Here is a 23,399-nt window from a genome sequence, read left to right on the forward strand (position 1 = left end):
CTCCCTGCAAGGCTGAGCTGCCCAGGCCCCGTCACCCATGCCGAGGGGAAGCGAGACAGCTCAGCAGTCACCACTGTCTGAATTTCATTATGCAGGGCTCCAGACAAGCAGAGGGGAAAAGTGCAAGAGAGCGGGTCAGCGTCTGAAATGTGAGAGGGGCAGCAGTCTCTGAAGCGTATGGGAACAGGAGGAAACTTAATACTGCTCCAAAGGGGCGAGGGAGCATTGCATCATGTGAAAATAATCGCAAGCGGTCAGCGGAGCTTGGGGGTTAGGGGAGGCGGCCTTGCCCACTGACCTGTTTGCAGAAGGACGTTGATTCTGTTCTGTGGCCTTCCAGCATGAATGTGCAGGGGACACACGAGTACATTGCTCTGGGTGCTCACAGGGACTAGAGATTGGACTCAGGGCCTAGGAAACCAGGGTCCATGGAGTACTCCTGGGGGTGGAGCAGGCAGTGTGAATCAAAACCAGAGTTCTGAGAGAGAGCCCCAGAGTTTGGAACTGGAGAGAATGAGGTCGGATAATCAACAAATTAATCATAATTACTATTTATTGAGCACTTAATGTGTCTTAAGTGTACCCTTCACTTAATCTTCACAATAACCCTATAGATAATCATCCCCACTGTCTATATACAAAGAAACTGAGGCTCAATGAGTTAAGGGGCTTTTTCAGGGCACACAGCTAGTAAGTGGCAGAGCCAGAGTCTGAATCCAGATGTGAGCGACTCTAGGTTTCTTGATTCCCAACTCTCTATTACCTCTCAAAATGGAAAGTGGAGCCATAGCTGGGAATTAAATGGAAACAGATTAAAATAGAAGCATGATGGGAACAAGGGAAGAAGGTCTGGATTTCTTCCATGTTGGTGACTTTTTTTTTCCTAGGCTGGGGGAGCATGAGTGTGGTTTCCTCTGTGCATTTGTAATGTAAGAGTTGGCCACCTTTCCCAAGTATGTAACCCATGGCTGGACTTCAGGTTTTCTATGGGGCTGGGTGAGGATGGAGCTGTAGCCACTGTAGGAAGCAGTGCAGAAGAAGCAAGCAAGGCCGTAGGGAAAGAGGGCATGATAGACATGAACGGACTTCCTGTCACTGATGAGATTTGCCATTGGTACTTTTATCAGTTATCTATTTCCATAATAATGTGTGTAACAAACATCCCAATATTTATTATTTCACACATTTAAGAGCTGGCTGAGCAGCTCTGCTGACTTGGGTCAGGTTCAGATCATGTGGGCTAGGCTTGCCCATGTGTCTGCCACCAGGTGGAAGGTCGGCTGGGGATGGCTGATCTAGGATGGCCTCAGCTGGAATGACAGCTTGGCTCCACATGGTGTCTCATGTCTCAGCGGGCTAAATTTTCTTATGATGAAGGCAGGGGAACAAGAGAGGGTAGAAGTGTTCTACTACATCTTAGATACACCCTCCCTCCTGCTACATTCTACTGGCAAATAAGTCATAAGACAGCCCAGATTCAAGGGGTAGAGAAATAGACTCCATCTCTTGATGGCTGGCAGGGTCACCTTGCAAAGTACTTGAAGAATTGCAGATATATTTTGCAGTCAGTCTACCACAGGATTCAATCCCAAAAGTAGATGAAAAGCAGTGACATTTCCCAGAATTCTGGGCCATGCCCGCTTCCCTGCCTTTTGCCCACTAAGTGCTATTTATTTGCCCAATCTTTCTGTGTCTTCTTAGCACTAGACTGGGGAGAGAGATGCAATGACTGTAGATTTAGGCAGATAAAAGAATGCCTTCTTTTTTAAGGGATACTAAAATTCAGACTGCTTACCCACTGACTTCATCTTCTAGTTTTTATAACTAAGAAAGTTGCAATAGAGAGTCTACTTAAACTTTCTCAGTAAGCCACCCCAGCCCAGCCATACATGTATGGGAATGCTGTTAAATTCCAGAAAGCAGATGTTCATCTAATAAGATGAATTTTTACTAATACTTCCACCCCACTGCTAATACTGTGTTTGTGATCTGAGTTTAAGGCACTAAACTCCAACAATTTATTCCTTACAATGTGGCTGAGATCATAGGCTCCCCAGAGGTATACCTTTGAAATCCCTCACATATGAAACTATTTGCATGATATTTGACATTTGCATGCCAAGAACTGACTGTTACAATGTATGGGAAAAGGCAGTGGGCTTGGAATCAGAAGACTTGGCTGGTGCTGAAGACAAAGAAGCATCGTGGACAGGCATCCAGTCTGCTGTCAGACTGCCTAGAGCTGACTTCCAGCTCCATCATACGAGCTTTATGACCTGGGCCAGGTACTGAAGCTCTCTTTATCTCAGTTTCCCTGCCTATAAAATGGGAATACGACAGTACCAGCCTCACAAGGATGACATCATTCAAATAAGATGCTGAAAACAAGGAAACAAAATCACTCTTTTGAAAAGATGCATGCACTCCTTTGTTCATTCAGCATTATTTACAATAGCCAAGATATGGAAACAACCTAAGTGTCCACCAGTGGATGAGTAGATAAAGAAAATGTGGTATATAAATATAATGAAATATTAATGAGCCAAAAACAAGGACGTCCTGCCATTGGTGACAACATGGGTATATCTTGAGGGCATTGTGCTACGTGAAATAGGTCAGACGGAGAAAGACTGTATGGTTCCACTCACATGTGGAATCTAGAAAAACACGAAACTCATGGATACAGAGAAGAGATTGGTGGTTGCCAGAAGCAGGGAGTGAAGTGGGAGAAATGGGTGAGGTTGATCAAAAGGTCCAAACTTCCAGTTATAAGATAAATAAGTCCGGGGATCTACTGTATAGCATTGCAACTGGAGTTAATAATACTATATTGTATATTTGAAGGTTGCTAAGAGAGTAGATCTTAAAAGTTCTTATTACAAGAAAAAATGTGTAACTATGTGAGGTGCTGGATGTTAACTAAGCTTAGTGTGGTAATCATTTCTCAATATAGACAGATATCAAATCATTATGTTGTACACCTTGGACTAATACAATGTTATGTCAATTATATCCCATGAAAGTGGTGAGAAGAGATGCTGAGAGCAATGCTGCACAGAGTACCCACCAGCAGAGGGTTGCCTATAATGATTGACTCTAACCCTTGCTGCCTGGAGGGCCTTGAACAAGTTACTTAACTTCTCTGAACCTGAATATCATCGTCTATAAGATGGGAGCACTATGATCTGTCAGACCTACAGCTCTCACCTTCCTGGATCCTTCAACCTCAGACCTCAGATGGGCTTTCCTACCTCTGAGAGGCCCTTGGAGCCAAGCCTTGCCTCAGGGAGAACCACAGAAATAGGGTGCGTGGGAGGGGCGAGAAGGATTCAGTCTTTTACTAGCTTTATTTCATTAACCATCTCATAGATTCAGTGCTAGCAGTGCTCTTCCAAATCCATGCTAGGTGCTAGCTCAGTGCATTTGTTCTGCTTTAGGGAGGCTGGTGGAAGTGCGTGGAGGGGCTCCTCACTCCTGCCCTCCCCCTGTTCCATCAGCCACCATCAGGAAAGATAGGACATCTACCTCAACTGACCTACAGCCACTCTGCTCTTGACGGTGTAAGAAACAGCCAAGTTATGCATGGCTTTCATGCCCTGGGGAGTCTTTACCTCCCGAAGTGTCCCCTTGTCTGACTCCGGGCCCAAAGAGACTGAGAAACAACCCTCAGGGCCAGGTATGCAGGAGGGCGAGGCCCTCGAAACATAACAAAGTGCTCTTTGGTTTGAGGACTGCCCAGTATCCCAAATTACACAGTTCAATTTGACTGTGACTCATTCCTTATAGAGCCCCCTACCAAGTCCTAGCAAGCCTAATTAATTGATATTTTCTCAAAGTAGCACATTCTCCCCAAGCCCTACTGCTACTACCTAAGTTCTGGTCTCATCCTGGAACATGGAAAACCTTCTCTCCAGCTTCATCCTCTCCCTTGATGTCAGAGAAAGCTTGCTAATTACCTAGCCAATGCTTCCCAGTCCCTAGGGGTGGGGAACGTCAGGCCCGCTGGGCCTCTAAGATCCAAGAAATGATTTAGTCTGGCCCTGCCAAGCATTAGGGGTGAGTTAATTGTTTGACCAAATATAGCAGGCTAATTTTTACACTGATGACTCTGTATGGCCCTCAAATGATGTTATACATATCCAAATGGCCCTTGGCAGAAAACAGGTTCCCCACCCCTGCACAGGATAGTCAAAACCTTACACTTATGCCCTTCAGAGTGGCTTTCCTCTATTCCCATGCCTTGTTACTTCCACACTTACAAGCCTTGCAGTAATCAAACTGAACCTCTCCCCATGAAATGTCTCTTCCCACCTCTCTTCTCAGCAAGCTCAGTCTGTGAATAGCATCTTAAACACCACCTCCTCCAGGCAGCCTCCTCAGCCCTCCCAAGCTATTGTTGGACTTCACAGCACTTTGTACCTATTTCTGACAGCACATTCCCCATATTATAATTGTGTGTCTATACAGGCAATCCGGATTTTAGGCCCATGAAGCTAGATAAGGTCCACTGAATTCCAAACCTATGCCCTGTGAAGCTTTTCCTATGGCTTCTGTGAATCCCCAGGGGTCTATTTCCCTTGCCCCACCCCCAACCCCACAGTATGCAGCTCCTGCTTCTACTCCTGCTGCCTCTAGTCTACAAAATTTGACCCAGGTTTGACCAGAGCCATCACGTAGGGCTATATAGATTGTACCCTGATCAAAGGCACCAAGCTACGGTGGCAAGGAGGTCTGAACACCAGCCTATCCCCTGCTCACCCTCTGCATCCACCCAGAATGGGCTTCTTTTACTAATTTGCATAAAGGTACAACGTGGGTTAGCAGTGGCCTGTGCCCTTCCTAAATGTCCAATACTAACCCCTCTTATAGGAAGCTTTTGTGATAGGAAGACTATTTCAATCCTGGGATGTGTGTGGGAGCAGGGGGAGATGAAGGTCACTTCTATTCTTAAAATACTGTTTACCTTCTCCACCAGTAAATTTTAGTGCCACTTCTTCTTACATAATCCCCAACCTCACACTAGTTCATCAGATCCTCTCAACCCTCCCTTCTCCTCCCCTTCTTTTCTTCCCTTCCTCCTGCTCCTCCTCCTTCTTCTCTCTCATTTTCCCATGAACAGCTTAACCATTTTATTTGTTCTTTATTTTTCTACCAACACACAGTTTTACCTCCTTCTCCATCATTGATCAAGAAATTTTTGCAAACAAAGAATGCTTATCCCTTAAAAGAATGCCAGTTGATACCTACTGTTAAGATAACACATTTCTTCTTACTGTACCTTTATCTGTCCCCACCCCTGGTGTCTACCAATTTCTTAAGGGGAGAGGTTGTGTTTCTTCAGTGCCCAACATAGAAAATCATCAGTCGATATTTAGTAAATGAAGAACTGAAATCATCTGGGGCTGATCAAGACCAGGCTCGCATCCTCACTCTGCCGCTTATTAGCTGAGCACTTCAGACAATTACTTAACCTCCTAGACCTCAGTTCCTGCATCTATAGAGGCATGAGGACTACAAAGATTACGGTGAAGCAACTGAAGTACTCAGGGGTGCAAAATTTAAGGAAGCACTCACTCATAGGGCTGGCAACATTTAAAGAGCCTGAGAGTGAGTGCCTCCTTAAATTTTGCACCCTGGGAAACTTACTTGGCTTACCCTGGTCCTGACCCAGATCTATAAAATAAGGATAATAATGGCTTCTATCTATGAGATTATTGTAAGGATTATTTGAAATGAAGCACGCAGTACTAAGCATGCCATCTATCATACTTCGTATTGAGTATTAGGGAGTGTTTTAACTTAATAAGTGTAGTCATTATTATTTCAAACTGTATTATTATTATATGAAATTGCTCCAGAGAATCATTACATTTAATAGAACCTATTTAAAAATTAATGTGTAGAGTTGTAATAATTCAAACAAACCTCTAATAATTTCGACTTGGTTTAAAAAATTGTTTTTATATACACTTTTGTTGGCCTATTGATTGAGATATAAAGGGAAATACATCTTTATGTCTCACCCCAAATCATCAAGTTTATATATATGTACAATGCCATGCTTCATTGCTATATCTTGGAGTATCTGTCCACAGGAATTTGGGGTTAAGCCTCGTATCTGAAACCACGGTTGGTTTTATATGTCCATGGCAGCTTAATCCAATGGCCTGTCTCTTCCAATTGGCATCACAGATGCCTCTCTTTGTACCTCAGTTACATTGTTCTGATGGACGTAACGTATGGATTTGGGTATTTCAATATTTTCAGGTTAGACATATGCCCCAGATGCCCTTGGAAAAATGGATCTCTCTTGACCAACTGCCAAGAAGAAAAGTCTCATGGCATGTCCCCTCTCTGGATTTCAAACATCAATCCCATTGTGACTAAGCTGTTAAACTCTTTTAACATTCTCTTTTAAAAAAATTATTCTTGACATTGAATTAATTCCTTTAGAGGGCATTGGGTCAGATATAATTTCTAATATGTACCCATTGGGGGGAAAATGATGATTCTTTTTTAAGTGTATTGAACCTACCCATACAATTATAGCAGAGTTCTAAAAGCATAAATGTCTGAACTCAACGCAGTGAAATCTTCAGGATCAAGTGTCACGATACTCCCTCCGGGTGGAAATAAGAAAGAGGAGGCCCCCCTGCGCCCAAGGCTTCCCATGGGAAAAATCTCATGTCATGTAGCTCAGATCTGAAGTAAGACCATCCTCAAATGCCCCTCCAATCGGGTGAAACTTCATCCAGCTGTTTTCACACAATGAGATGCCAAAGGAACAGACAGGAACTTAACCATGTTTATGTAGCTGATGGTGATGATGGACGCCTGAGATTGTCAGGCTGGCTTAGAGATACCGAGTAATGGCAGACAGTACCTGGCACACAGCAAGGTTTCCACAAACGCTATTATCTGCTATGTGACAGATGCAGGGCACAAAAGCACACCCCCCTCCCATCATTCTATCTATGAGAAACAAATGAGGAAACATATGTAAAGGAAAAAGGCTGCTAGAAAATACACGAAAACATCAGTAACAGTTGTGTTTGAACAGCCAGGAATTCTTTCCCTTTCATTTTTTCAATCTTTTCTCATTTTTTCTTTAATGAACATGTATTATGTTTATTACAGAAACAGTATACAGTGTTATTAAATTTTGAAAAAATATTTTGAGAAGCTCTATTTTGTCTACTCTCAGCCTTTACAAATCAAATGCTTTCCAGACTTCTGAACTGTTCTGAGAGAATGGACGTGAGGAAGACTTTATGGAGCTGACAGGGAGCCATCCTCTGGCAATAAAGCTAGGTGCCTTTTTCTTTTTCTCTTCTTTTTTGTTTTCTCTTTCCTTCTCTCTCTCTCTCTCTCTCTCTCTCTCTCTCTCTCTCTCTCTCTCAACTCTCAGTGGATTTGAATCAATGATTTGCAGCTGTGAGAGCTGCCACATTTATTTCTTTATTTTTTTTAAACAAAAATCCCCATTGCCAAAGCTGCCTGTGCAAAATAAAAACATATAAACATTTAGAAGTTTGTTGTTATTATTTTTTTAAGCAAAACAAAAATGAATTATCCTCAAAGCAACCAGAATGTGTGGGTCAACTTTTTTTTTTTTAAGTTCCTTCTTTGTACACCAGCAGATTTAGGCGCAGAAACTGCTGCAGTCTCTTTGCAGGATCCAAGCAACATGCAGTCATTGACCTTGGTTCAACTCCTGACCAGCCCAGCTAGTGAATAAAGTAAACAAAAATCCCACAACTAAAGCTTGATTTTATGCCCCAGCTGTTGGACAGGATGTGGATATTTTAAAACAAACAAACCAACAACCAAATGCAACTACCGCCACCAACTCCCAAACACCAGGGTGTGGCCCCAGGCACTCAGAGCAGCGCGGGTCCTACCCAGAGTGCTCCTGCACTAAATCCTTGAGGAAACACACTGAGTGCTCCCGGGCTGTGACAGACTGAGCCCCAGCGCACCCGGCATTCAGTACAACCTCAGACTCAGATGGGATATGTGGAGGGACTTAGCTTAGGTTGGTGCAGCGGTTGACCAACTTGAGTGCAATAGGCACTGTCCTGATTCTTTGTAGTAAAAGAAGGAGGAGAGAACCCTGGCAGTGTTTCTCAGTGGTTAGAGCATTGGTCCATGCACTGAGGAGTCCTGGTTGGATTCCTGGTCAAGGGCACACATCTGGGTTGCAGGTTCGATCCTGGCCCTGGTTGGGGTGCTTGCGGGAGACAAACCAATTGATGTGCCTGTCTCACATAGATGTTTGTCTTTCTCTCCCTCTCACCCTCTGTCTTTTCCTGCGATGGAAATCCGTTCTCTAAAAAGCAATGGGAATCCTCAGGTGAGGATTTAACAAACCAAAAAAAGGGGGAAAGGGAAAGGTAAAATGATTGAGCAGTGTCCACCAGTCAGGCATTCACACCTACCTTATCTCACTCCATCAGTACAACCCTATGAGGTGAGAATTATTGTTCCTACTTTACAGATGAGGAAACTGAGGCCCAAAGAAGCAAAGTGACTGAGGAGAGTCATCCAATCAGTTCTTGGCAGAGCCAGGAATAAAACCAAGACCCCCTTGGCAACTGCCCAGTAGGAATGGAGTGGGAATTCCCTGGTGCGGAAGCTGCTTTCCAGGAATCTCCAATATCAGGACTTCTTAGACCTGTTCTTGACTCAAAAGTTCAAGTACCTCAACTTGACTCTGTGGCTAAGAGGGTTTCTGAGTAGTTTAAAGAAAGGTGAAACTCTTTTAAATGCCACTTTTGTTTATGGAGTGCTTTTGTCAGCTTATCACCATAGCAACCATCCCTCCCCATGCCACATGGAGTTTGTGACCAGGTCTTAGGAGATGCTGGGGGTGATGCCACCTTGTCTCTGAATCTTGTCACCAGATAGCACAGGAGCCAGGCTCTTCTGGCCTAATCCTAAAATGGCCACAGCTCCCTTGGCAGGCTTTATTTTAGCCTGGAGGGTTATGGGTTAGAAGATAAAGGGTAAATATCTTAGGACCAACTCCTCATAAAAGAACAGGGAGGTCTGGGAGAGGATTTTCCCCGAATCTAATCTATCCCTGGTTGGACAACAGTCCGTCTTTTGTACCATCCCAGTCTGTAGTAAAAAGCTAACTGTTTACTGTGAAATTTATGTAGTTCACAACCCAAGGTTAAAATCAGAAAATGTGCTTTCTGAAAAATTATGTACTATGAGGAGTTTGTTTTTTTGTTTTTGTTTTTTCAGAATTAACAGTACATTTTAAGACACTAAAATAATCTGTCTATTATAGGCGCCCTCTCCCTCTGTGGAGCACACCCACGGCCTTTCCCATCCCCCTTTCCTCCCCCCAGGGCATTACCTTCACCCTGCTCTCTCCTAAGCTCCAAGGCTTGCCTTTTACCTCTGTAACTTGTTTTCTGAGTCCATTCCTTCTACAGTTCACTTCTTCTACCTCTGTGACTTTCTAAATAAACTTGCTCTTATAGTGTGAGAAAATAACTAAATCATATGATCTGTCTATTCTAAAGCCTTATGTCTTAATCAACTACTACAAAAATCTCCCCTCTTTAGAATCTTGGCAGGATCTTAGCTTGAGTACTAATTAATTTGGGGTAAAGAGGATTGGCATGCCTTCACTTGGAGTAGGAAGAGATTTAGTTCTTTTTTAAGAGAAAGAGCCAAAAATAAAAATAAAAAAGCTGAACTTATAAAAAAAGAAAGAAAGGAAGAGAGAAAGAAAAAGAGAGAGAGAGAGAGAGAAGGAGCCAAGGTGAAAATGATCTATAAATGTATCCTTCCTCAATGGGCCTTGGTCCCCACAGCTGAACTGCAGGTTCTAGAAGCAGGCTTCTGTCTCATATAAAAATGATCCCTTAATTTTGGCTCTAATTTCCTTTTGGTCATAATTACCTATTATTATAATAACCTTATTACCACAATACAAAACTCTAGAGAGGATAGAAAAAATATATAAATCACCACTAAAACTATCACCGACCAATACCAACATTTTAGAGGTTTGGTTTTATTTTTCCTCCAAGTCTTTTTCCCTCTGTATGAGCTGCATTCATTCATTCAACAAATATTTATTGAGCAACTACTGTGTTGGACACTGTGTCCTTTTCCATTCTTGTAGTCACTATGGTAAACACTATCTTTTCCCTCGTTTTCACTGTGTCCACGGCTTACATTTCTAGCATTAGAAAACAAAGAGGCAACATAAAAACCTTCATAATTAAACTTCGTCCTTGAAGCCCAAGGTGATGTCCCAGGAGTGTCTTGGGATAGCTTCGGGGTGAAAAGTAACTGAGGGTCTGAAATCTGGTTGGTTCTTACTCATTTGTGCCCAGGAGGGAAAATATTACCCAACCGCTAGTGCTGATATTGAGAATTAAATAAAATAATCCCCGTGAAAGGACTTTGAAAACCCTGGATAGCCACAGAGACAAGAGATGTTCCCATGAATTGGAATAATTAAAATCTAAGTTGTCTCCCGGCTGGTGTGCCTCAGGTGTTGATTGTTGACCTATGAACCAGGAGGTCACAGTTTGATTCCCTCTCTCTTCCTCTCTGAAATCAATAAAAATTTATTTTTAAAAAATTGCTGCCTCCTACACACCCACTACAAGGGAGGCCACTGAGGAGACCATAACCCTGACAAGAGGCATGGAGGCTCGGACCAGGGAGTTAGTGGTGGAGGTGATGAGAAGTGAATGGGTTCTGGGTATAAAAAATAATGTGAAGGAGAGAGTGATGTCAAGGATGACCCAAGACTTTGGCCTGAACAAGTGGACAAAGACAGTAGAGAAGATCTTAGGGAGACCAGAAGCTCTGCTTTAAAAAATTTTTTTGAAAGAATTATACTTGTGAGTTTTATTAAGAAATTTTTCCATTGTGGTTTTTTTTTTTAAAAAAAAAAATACAACACGTGTTGTACTCTTCAAAGCAACTCCTCACCCGTTCCCTCACTTCATCCTTAAAGCAGTCTTGTGAGGTGGCTGCTTCTATCCCCACTGTGTCTGTTAGGATGTGAGCAGAGAAGTGGAATCACTGTGGTTGACAGAATAAAGATTTAGTATAGAAGTTAGACCTTCTGCAATATGTGAGCTGCTGGAGAAGTGTCTGTGCTGGTGGTTGTACCTAAAGTTGATATAGGCCAGTTGAATTGCAAGTCGGGAAGAAAAGCTAGACAGAGAGTGATAGAGAGAAAAGACAAACCTGAACCCACATGGAAAATATGGACCTCATGATGATCACCTGGACCCTTCGTCTGTCCCCCACCACCTCTAACCTCAGTGCCATGGATGAGCTACAGGAAAAGCTGTGCCCTATGCATACAACTACATGCACTCGGACCCAGGACTTGAAAAGGCTGCAGGAGGAGTTAGTAGGAGTTGAAGGAGCCTGGGGCCAGAGTGCAGCGCACCAAGAGCTGAGCTAGCAGATGAGCAACAATGTCTGTGAGCCCTGCGGGGCCTGCTCCTGCATAACGATGGTCCCGCCTCACTTCTACAGGTTTGTCCTGAGCCAGCTCTAAATGGCATCCACGCAGAGGGGGATTCTGGGAAACATGATTCCCGCTTACCTAGGCTGACAAGTTAGAAAGTCACCACGCCCGCTTTACAGAGGAAGACAATTAAGACCCAGAGAAATTAAATGCCTCACAGAACATTTGTAGCAGAAGTTTTATCAGGAGCCCGTTTTGCTGACCTCCTGGCCCACCGGCTTTATTTCGTTCACATCCTTTGAGTGCTTGCTATGTGTCAGCCTCTGAATCATGGCCTCCATGCACACCACAACTCTGTGGAGTAGATACTAATACCCCCAGTTTATAGATAAACACACTGAGGCTCAAATCGGGGAAATCAATGAGCCACGGTAACATAGCAATGGAAAGGGAAAGCTGAGAGTCAAACGCAGGTTTGTCAGACCACAAGCCCCACACGCAGCCTCTGGGTGCACGGTCTTTCTCTTAACTCGCTCCGCGTTCCTCCGCTTCCCAGGGTGGAGGATCAGAAGACGGCTCACGCCAACAGAGGTCCTGGAACCCCAGCTTCTCCTCTGTGGTCTGGGGTGCTGGCCTGGGGCCAGTTCCCTCCACTCCAGGGACAGTGTAAATACATGGTGGGAAATGCTTTTGTTAATACATTTGTTAATACAGGAGTTGTGCTGAAGGAATGTGTATTCCAACCACAACAGAGCAAAAGCACCAGAGCACAGGCTCTGCCTGGAAGAAGCCCACCAGCTCTGGCCACAGGAACCAGAGCATAAAAGTCAAGCTGGTGCCCCATTCTACAATTTTCCACGAATCCAAAGAGGCCAGAAAACAGAGCTGGGTGGGGACAGGGGGAGGCCCATTGCTTTACTAGTGAAACCTATTATTTGTGGCTTTAGAGTTATCAGACAACTCTACATTAATTTAATTCTCCTGATAATACTGCTAATAATAACTATTATAACTTAATAATTATTAATAATAATAACTATTATTGTGGTTGATTGTTTATTTTGTGCCAGGCACTCCTTTAAGCATTGTATATAAATGAACCCAGTTATTCTTCACAATAAGCATATATGGTAGGAATTATTATTGTCTACATTTTACATATGGGGAATTGAGACACAGAGAGCTATATAGCTTGCCTACAGTCACACAAGCCCCGGGAGTCTGCTCCAGAGCCTAACCTCCTAGCCTTTATGCTAGTGCCTCTCAGCCACCCTGCGATGAAAGGGGACAGGGACAGAAGGTAGCAAGATTACTGCTCCCGTTTTGCAGAAAAGGAAACTGAAGCTTGCGATGGTTGGATGAGGTGCCTGAAGCCTCCTGAGGACGCCCAGAATTGAAGCCAGAGCTGCTGAGCTGCAAAGAATTTGAATTTTCTCAAAAAGTAAATTTATGTTGCGCTTCTCTTATTTGTCAGGCACTTGTGCTAGGCTCTTGGATGTGCATCGCATTTAATCCTCATCAGACCCTGACTGATAGGCCTTATGGTCTTTATCTTACAGATAAAAAAACTGAGGCAGGTGAGGGGAATGACTTGCTCGGGATCACCCAGTGAGACGGAGTTTGTGATTCTAAACCCAGATCTTCTGACTCCCCGTTCAGAATTCTTTCAAGCCCACCACACAAGCAAGGAATTACAAGAGTAAACACAGGAGCAACGCAAATATACAAAAAGGAGTGAGACAGGCAAATCAATGAGAAGGTGGTTCAAGTTCTCTCCCCGGCTCCTGGAAGTTAGAAGTGACGAACACTGCGAGCTGTCCCACCAAGTGTCATGCTCCCCTCCTTCGTTGGAGAGAAGTTGCTGGGAAGTGACTGCCAGGTCCGGGTCTCCCTTTCCTCTTGCGTCTTGATATAGCCACGTGATTCTTTCTCACCAATGGATCGTGAACAGAAGTAACGCCTGTCACTTCTGGGTTGGGTTGGAGTGTTTAAGAAGTGGGTATGCCTTCTCTACTCCTGCTTTCCCCATTCACTGGTGGGAAGCCGGGCATCCTGAGGACCCTGCATTTCTGCTGGGAGAGGAGCTGGGTAAACAGAGACACACACTTGGGTTTGATATGAACAAGAAATGAACTTCTATTCTATTGGTCCATTACACTTTGGGGGGTGCAGTATTTGCTACAGCATCTAGCATTACCTTAACTAAATATGGTAGATGGGGCCAAAGTGCCAGGCTCTGAGTTGCTGTAAAACATACAGTGGGGCCTTGACTTACGAGTTTAATTCATTCTGAGACCGAGCTCGTTAAGGAGCTCGTTAACTCAAATTACTCTATCAACTCAATGCAAAAAATCGGCAGAGAGACAGCTGGTATCTCAAAAAACTCATTAGTCGGGACACTCCTAAGTCAAGGCCCCACTGTAATTCCTTCTACCTTGCAGGTAGTCAATAAATCAGTAAGGTACATATAGGTTACTCAGTCTTTCTGAGGACAATACAGGCCCTTGGTCAGAGGTCGGCCATCACTAGACTGAACACCTCAAGAGCCGAGACCTGTCTCATTGCTCTCTGCATCCCATGTCCAACAAAGTGCCTGGCTCACAGTACCGTTCAATGGGTGTTTGATGAATAGGTAACTTCCCAGATCCTCGTTGCTACCAGAACACAGTGAGTGAATGAAAGACTGAAACTCCATGGCAAATGCCTTAAAGAAACAATGGGAGTATTTCTAAAATGTCCAGGAGAGAATATGTATTAAGCTTTGAGCTTCTCTCAGCCAGACAAACCCAACGAACACTGCAGCAGATGGCAATACGGAAATATTTTGGGCACAAATGACGTTACACTGACAATAAAACAAAAGAAGAAATTCCTGAATAAAATACCTTTGTGAAGGTTTCCCGGGTGATAAATTGAAATGTTTCAATCCTTCTCCTAATCCATGACCATCCCTTGTATTCCCAAAGGATATTTCTGCTTAGGAAGTTTTATGGGGAGGGCCTCAAAATACCCTAGCGTAGAGCTTGTAGTAAATGTTTTAACAGGGTACAGTAGCCAAAATATGATCCTTCATGTAGAAGGAAACACAGATGGCGGCTTAGATGTCAGGAAAGGCAATTTTCTATTTTACCTGGGGAAAATTCTTTCCCTGAACTCCGGAACCTGTAGTGATTTGGCCTCAGAGATAGTCAATTTGAAGCCTCAACACAAAAGGATCTCTTTATACTTGGTAGGGAGGGGTCCAGGGCTACTACATCTGGGACCACTCAGCAACCGGACCAGCTCCCTTTAAGTTGCAGCAGAATTCAACGTCTTTGGCTAAGAATGAAACTCATTCATTTGAAGACCCATGGGCTGATAAACACTAATAAAATGATGAGAGCCCGTAGATGGCAAGCACCCTTTACCATGGGTACTCTGAAGATACTTACATCTTCACAACATCTCTGAAAAGAAGGCATTGTTACTACCACTGTACAAACTTGTCAACCTAATCATGCCAGCCATCGAGCTGGGAAATGGCAGGGTCTGGCTTCAAGTCCACGTGTTGATGATGCCCAAGCCCACGGTGCACTGCAGATGCCCCTGAGGGAGTACCCCTCTTGACTCCAGATTCAACATGCTTCCCACACATCACCACTGCCTAGGGGTTTACAGGGAAAGACATTCTGCCTTACATTACACACAGGGCCCACACATCAGGATTTGGCTTTACGGAAAGGGGTAGAGTAAAAATATCTATAATTAAAGGGTTGGAAGACACCATAAGCACGCAAGCTCTTAGGAAACCCCTTGCCCCCTCACTTCGGTGTCTCGTTAATTTAGCTGCCACCACCACCACCAAGGGCAATAACAAATATTTATCCTCTTTTGCCTCTATCTTTATGAAAGCAGACCCACTGTTGTCCTGTAACCTTTCACAATGAGGTGCCTGAAATATAACACTCTCAGCATGTTATGGTGTATTTGGGGATCGATTCAAACCTGGTAGAAGCAGGTCAAATGCAGGTACCAAGCTTTGCTGTAGAATTCAGCTAGAGTTAGACACCTAAAGGTGCTTTTGCATTCCAACCTGTTACACCTCTAAACCCAGCTAGACAATTTCCACAAGCCCCAGCGCTGGGGAGTGCCACGCTCACTCTGGCTGGAAACCAGTACAGTCTCTCAAGTTCAAACCACAATTATTCTCTCTAGAACCCCTTGAAATGCTTATGTCACCAGCCTCCTTTCCTGGATGCCTCTGAACTCCCCTCCCTGTAGGCCAGCCATGCTTGCTCTTCACCCAGTCCCCTCTCTGGAGGTTTTGTTTTTGTTTTTTAATCTTCTTTTTCAAAGTCTTTGTTCTTTTTTTAATATTTGCACTCCTTGGGCATTTAAAACTGTATATCACAAAAGTATGACACAAAGTATCACCCACAATCCTAACACGTGTCCCCATCCCCAGTTCACAATAGCTATAAAGTTAGCATAATCATATCACAGTGACAATTTGGGCAGTTGCCACATTCCTTTATGGCTGGGATGACAAACGGGTTTCATCTGCTGCCCTGACTCTGGCCAATCTGCTTGGGGTGCTGACTTGGGAAGGCTCAGCAGATAAATGTGCTGGGAGCAATCAGTGCTTTTTGTCACAGCTCATGTCGCAGAGAGAGGCAGCGTGGGAGCACACAGACGTGCCTGCTTTCCTACATTAATACTTGCAGTAGCGGGTCTGAAAACATGGCCTCTTGCCATTCCTCTCAGCCCTGAACAGGCATGCAGATCAAGTCTGTTTCCCCTCCCCTCAAATCAGGGCAAGCTTGTTGACTAGTTTTGACAATAAAATACAGTGGAAATGACATTTCACCCTCTTGTGTTCCAGTCACCATGTAAAGAAGTTCAAGTCAAAATAGATGAGGGAGAGAAAAAGGGAGGGAGAGACAGACAGACAGAGAGACTGTCTCAGCTACCTTGCAGTACCAGGCGTGTGAACAAAGCCATCATGTATACACAGCCCCTGCCAGGTTTCTCAGCTGAATGATCCACATGAGTGATCTGGTCAGTATCACATGCACCAGAAGAACTGCCCAACAGAGCCCAGCCACTCCACAGAATCATAAGAAATAATAAAATGTTGTGATTGTAAGCCACGATTTTGAGATATTTTTTTAGATATTTTGTTACATAACAATAGATAATGCATATAACACTTTTATATTAATAGCTGATTTTCCTCATTTCTGTTTTAGACCATCAAGTCACCTCCTGTATAGCATCTTCTTTGACCCTTGTACAGCCAAATGGAAACTGCAGTTCTCTTTTCTGTGCTCTCTCTGACCCCTTGCTTCTCACTGTACATATGTGTTTGCACATCAGTCTCTCCTACTGAAATGTGGGCGGCTAGAGGCCAGTGTCTGGGTTTCATTCATATTTGTGTCAACAGCTCTGTAGAGAGTGCCTGACACAGTAGTAAGAGCTCAGTGTTTGCTGAATGAATGAACTAAATGAATGAATTGATCATTACACTGAGTCTTCCCTCTGCCTGTAATACTATCTCCCCTCCCCCCATGTATTGGCATGTCTCCCTCACGTCACCAAACCTCTTATCAGCAAGAACCTCCTCTACTACCAAAATAGCAATTTTCTTTATTTCTCCCTACTCTTTTGCTCTCTTATATTTTCCTTCATAGCACATATAATAATCTGAGCGATTATATACCTATGTATTATATGTCTCTCATGGAATGCAAGTTCATGTAACATATATAGATATAATACACATACCTATGTATTATATACATATACCTATGTATTATATGTCTCTCATGGAATGCAAGCCCGTGATGTCAGAGCCTTTATTTTATTCATAACTGTGTCCCAGGACCTAAAATAATGCTTACCGCTTAGTAGGTGCTCAATAACTATTCACTGGATGACTAAATAAATAAATAAAGTATCATAACAAGAATAAGAAAATTTTGGTAGTTTTCCCACTTTTAATTTAGGCTACCCTGCATTTCATCTTGCACCCTGACAGTAACATGATTAGTACACACCAATATCCAGGCCTCCCTTCTTCTTAAAACATGGAAAACTACTCACGCCAGCAATCTTGCAGTGAGGTTTGACCATGTGAGTAGATCTGGCCAAGGGCTCTGAGAGACAGTGACGGCGGACACTTCTGGGCTGAAGAACAGCCGGAAGGGTGTGTTTGCTCTGCAAGCTCTTGCCCTGCCTGTACTGAAATGATAGAGATGCCAAATCAAAGGAGTCTAGGATTGCTGAGCCACTGTATGGAGAACAGCTGCCCTGGAGGGGCGCCCATAACCACAGGGGACTTTGCATGACTCAGAAACAAACTTGCATTAAGTCTCTGCCATTTTAGAGTGGGCTGTATGTGCAACACAACCTAGCCCAGCCAAATTTAAAGCCTATTGGGTTTAAATTTCTTTACATCTGAGAAATAGAGAAGGCAAATGTGCAGGAAAGGAGGAAAGAATGAGGTGTTCCCACCACCCAAATGCTAATCTACAATTTCAAAGTACAAAAGTGTCCACTTTGAGTGAGGCAGGGTGCCAGGTCCTGAGCTAGGAAGTGAGGAAATAGAGAGGACTCTGACTCAGTCCCTCACTGCACAGAGTTCATAGACCAGTGAGAGAGCTGACGTGTAATTAAAACACAGTGGGATACTGCATGGTCACAGTCCTGCTATGAACAAAGTGCTCAGGGCACACGGAAGGTGGGACACTTCATTCTGCCTGTTCTCCATATTAAGGCCACTCTGGGCTCAGCCAAACAGGGACCACTCCTAAAATACTAAGAGGAGCCAGCCCAGGTCAGGCTGTCTCTGGCAGAGACAGACTCTGAAGAGAGTCCGACAGACCAATGCACAACCACAATGAAGTAAATTTCATTCACTCAGTAGCTATTGATATCCAAGCACGTTAGATTAAAGCTGGCAACCAAGGAAAGGAGCAAAGTTACCCTTCCTTACTTATCATCCCTGCTCTTGGTCCCTGCAGCTGGGTCTTCTTTCTCAGTATGGAAGGCCTCTCGAGGCTCTGTAGGTCCTCCCCTAAAAAAAATTTATGTACTTGTTTATGTATTTATTTATTTAGTTACTTTATTGGAATTGGCTCAAGTGATTATGGAAGCTGAGAAGTCCCAAGATCTGCAATCAAGAAGCTGGAGACCCAGAATTGCTAACAGTATACTTGTAGTCCCATTCCGAAGGTCTACGAATCAGGAGAGACCATAGTGTAAATTTCAGTCTGAAAGCCAGCAGATCTGCAACCCAAGAAGACCAAATGTTTCAGTTCAGGTCTAAAGACAAGAAAAGAGCGACATCCCAGCTCAAGCAGAAGGAGCTCCCTCTTACTCAGCATCTTTGTTCTATTGGATGAGGCCCACCCACAATAAGGAGGGCAATCTGCTTCCCTCAGTCTATCAAGTCAAATGTTAATATTCACAGAAACATCCTTATAAACACACCTAGAATAACATTTGACCAAATGTCTGGGCACCCCATGGTCCAGTCAAGTTGGTGCACAAAATTAACCATCTCAACTGGTGACACTTGTCATGCCCGCTTTTCCATCGATTCGCTGCCAGTTCACCGGTGGAAGCAAAAAAGAGAGGAAGAGAGTCCGACAGACCAATGCACAACCATAATGAAGTAAATTTCATTCACTTAGTAGCTATTGATATCCAAGCACGTTAGATTCTCTCTAATCTTTATAACAATGCTGCCACTGGGAAGAAGTAGCCCCATTCTACACATAAGGAACCTCAAGATCAGAGAGGGGTTTATCAACCTTCACTTCTCTCAGCCGTGCATTCCTACACATTCCAGGTCTTTAACTTTCTTTTGTATTTAGTCTATAATTCCTACCAGTTAGTGCCAATTGTGAGATGAGAGTCTGGGAATGGTTACTCCAGTAGGGCAAAACCAAACTTCTCTTAATCAAAGAGGTTAAGTAATGTCAATAAAAGGTCGCCAATGCCAACAGACGTCTCCAATCTGGACTGCAGTAAAAGGAGAAACTTTATTCGCATGAACAGTTTATAAACTTGGGAAACTCGCCTTAGTGAAAATTCAAAGTACACTCCCCCAGACAAAGGGAAAGCACGGACTGAGTCCCTGACTGGTCCATTTTTATGCAGTGAGGAATCCAAATTTGCACAGTTTGATTGGTTTGAATAGCACTGTCCTAATTGGTCAGAAGTAGATGTTCTAATTAGTCCTTATGGAGTTGCTCTGATTGGTTAGTGCAGGCCTCAGCCCACTGATCAAAATAAAACAGTATGGAGTTTCCTCAAAAAATTAAAAATGGAACTCCCATTTGACCCAGTGATCCCACTCTAGGAATATATCCCAAGAAATCAGAAACACCAATCAGAAAGGACATATGCACCCCTATATTCATAGCAGCACAATTTACAATAGCTAAGATTTGGAAACAGCCTAAGTGCCCATCAGCAGATGAGTGGATTAAAAACCTGTGGTACATCTACACAATGGAATACTGTGCTGCTGTAAAAAAAAAAAAAAAAAAAAAAAAAAAGAACTCTTACCATTCACAACAGCATGGATTGACATGGAGAGCATGCTAAGCAAAATAAGCCAGTTGGAGAAAGATAAGTATCACATGATCTCACTCATTTGTGGAATATAATGAACAACATAAACTGATGAACAAAAATAGATCCAGAGACAGAAGCATCAAACAGACCGTCAAACTTCAGAGAAAAGGCAGAGGAGGGGCAGGGGTTAAGAGATCCACCAAAGGACTTGTATGCATGCATATAAGCATAACCAATGGACACAGACACTAGGGGGGTGAGGGCATGTGTGGGGGGTGGGGGTGGCCTGGGAGAGGTCATTGGAGGGAAAGGAGACATATGTAATATCATATGCAATACTTTAAACAACAAAGAATTAAAAATAAATAAATAGCCGAAACCGGTTTGGCTCAGTGGATAGAGCGTCGGCCTGCGGACTGAAAGGTCCCAGGTTCGATTCCGGTCAAGGGCATGTACCTGGGTTGCGGGCACATCCCCAGTAGGAGATGTGCAGGAGGCAGCTGATCGATGTTTCTCTCTCATCGATGTTTCTAACTTTCTATCTCTCTCCCTTCCTCTCTGTAAAAAATCAATAAAATATATTAAAAAAAAAATAAAAATAAATAAATAAATAAATAAATAAATAAATAAATTCCAGGAACTCCTTTATAAGGTTTGGCTCAGATAAGCAGGAATACATTGCAGAAGGCTTGGCAGTTCAGTATGAGGCTTTTCCCTGATATGCATTATGTGTCAGAAGCCTCTATAAACCATGGCTGCTAAATTCTGATTATAAATTTATTGCCCTTGAACCTGGAGACCACTATCACTTTTCCACCTGGATTGATTTATAGTTTTTTTTTAGGACCAGGAGGCTACCACTTCAAAATGGCCCCGTGCCCTTTATGCACTGGTCAGTTCAAGCCTGTGATCCGATTGCTGCTCCAGTCAGGAGCAGTTAAGGAGGAGGTGGTGCAGTCAGCCAGCTGGACTGCAGGTGCAGGCGGCCTTGGGGAAAATGAGGATAACTGCTACCACTGCAGCTTTGGGTGGAGGGGGCATTAGGGCAAAAAACAAGGAGTAAAAACGCAAGCATCAGCCAACATCTCAGTCCATTCAGGCTGCTATAACAGAGCACCATAGACTGGGTGCTTATAGCAACGCCATTTTATTTCTCAGAGTTCTGGAGGCTGGGAAGTCCAAGATCAAGGTGCTGGCAGATTTAGGGTCTGATGAAAGCCCACTTCTTGGTTCATAGACAACTGTCTTCTCATTGTGTTCTCATGCGGCTGAATAAAAGGAAGGAGCTCTCTGGAGTCTCTTTCATGAGGGCACTAATCCCATTCAGAGCCCTCATGACCTAATCATCCCCAAAGGCCCCACTTCCTAATACCATCACATTGGGGAATAGGTTTCAACCTATGAATTCTGAGGGGGCACAAACACTCAATCCACAGCAGCCAAGGAACAGAAGACCTTTAGGAACAAAGTATTTCTAATCCTTATATTTTGCTGACACATATTGTTAGTCTAAGAACCAGGACATTTTCTTGGTTACAAAATTCAACTTTATTAGAGTCAAAGGCAAGATAAATGTGCCATTCTAAGAGTTTCTAAGGACAAGCCAAGGGAGTGTGTGTGTGTGTGTGTGTGTGTGTGTGTGTGTCTGTGTGTGTGTTTGTGAAATAGGTCTTAACTACCATGATAGTTGGGCCAAAACTTGAACCCAAATCACCCTTAATCCAAAATCCACACAAATACCATACATCCAACACAATGTCACCTGCATGGGTGATACGTTTAAAATAAGAAAGTGCTTGCTCTTCCCATCTGACATACAAACTCCTGAGATTTCACAGGGACCTTTTGAAGACCATGCTTTTACTGGTGATTTTTAGTGTTTGTTTTAGACTCCAAACATACCAAAAATCAATATTCACTCTTCTACCAGGAGCAGTAACTCACTATGGCATAGTCATAGAATTTCAAGGCAGGATGTGAGCAGAGGGAAGAAAGCATGTGTGGAGTGAAAAGCCCCTCAAGTGATTTGGATACGTAATGGGGAGATAATTAGTGTGGGCTTCTCCACTACCAGGATCCTAAGAGAGGGCTGCCAGTCAAGCTACGGTCAGGCCTGGCCTTCATGGGACAGATCCCATTTTATCCCTCCCCCCTTTTTCTAACTTAAATTTAAACAATTTTTCATTAATAAGACAATTAAAAATAAACTTGAATCTCCTTGGATCACTTTATGTTCCCTTTAGATGTTTGCTAGAAAATTAGACACAGATGGGAGCTGCATTTATAGGAAGATGTGGACTTTGGGATCAGAGTGATCCAGGCTAAAATTCCAGTTCTCGAGGCAGATCACTAAACCCTTTGAGCCTCAGTTTTTCCATCCTGAGAATCAGAGGATTGTATCACCTTTCAGGATTTGGAAGGTGTTGCATGTAATAGACACTCAAATGTTTTCTTTGCAAGTGCAATTCCAAGATTTGCCTACTGTGTATATTTGTCATTTGTAATAGCTATAGAGTATTCTACTGTGATAATGTCATGATTTGTTCTGCTGTTCCCCCAATTTGGGGAATTTCTATGATTATTTCATTTTCCTTCCTTATGAATCGGACTGGTATGAACCTCTTTAGACAGATGACTCCCCCGCCCCCCAAGTTATTTCCTTGGAGTCAATTCCCAGAAGTAGAATTACTGAGTCAAAGAGTAGGAACAGCTTTGTAGCCCTTGTTATTTATTGCCAGATGGATTCTCATTTTCTAAGAAGGCTGTCAGCTGGGAAAGCCCTACATATGTGGTAGATATTATGGGCGGTTTCCGTCTGCCACTGCTGTTCCTGTCACAAGCCCTACTAGAGAAACCATTCCCAGACTCTCATCCCACAATTGGCACTAAGTGCTAGGAAATATGGACTAAATAGAGAAGAAAGACAAAGATCTGGAATGTGTAGGGATGCAGGGTTGGGAGAGTGAAGGTTGATAAAGCTCTCTGCATTCAGGGATTAAGATATGATATGATTAAGCACATTGGTCTGGAGGTAAAGAAGGCTGGGAGAAACCCTTCAAATAAGTTAATATTTATTGTTTTTATTATACATACATTTATGAGCACTTGCCCAACATGTGCCAAACACTCATATTTATGTGGTGTCTGAACCAGTCTCCCTATTCACTTTTTAATGGGAGAAAGGTGAGGGCTTAAAGTCTGGCCCTGCCTACTAGCAGCTTCTCTTGGCTAAGATATTGGTGTTTCTGAAGTTTTTCTCCCAGCTAGAGATATTGGAGATATCTATATCAATATCTAGTATCTCTATCTCTATCCCTACCTATATCTATATATACATTATATATATATATATATATATATATATATATATATATATATAGAGAGA

This window comes from Myotis nattereri, assembly GCF_964212035.1.
Source record: "Myotis nattereri genome assembly, chromosome: 3".
NCBI lineage: Eukaryota > Metazoa > Chordata > Mammalia > Chiroptera > Vespertilionidae > Myotis > Myotis nattereri.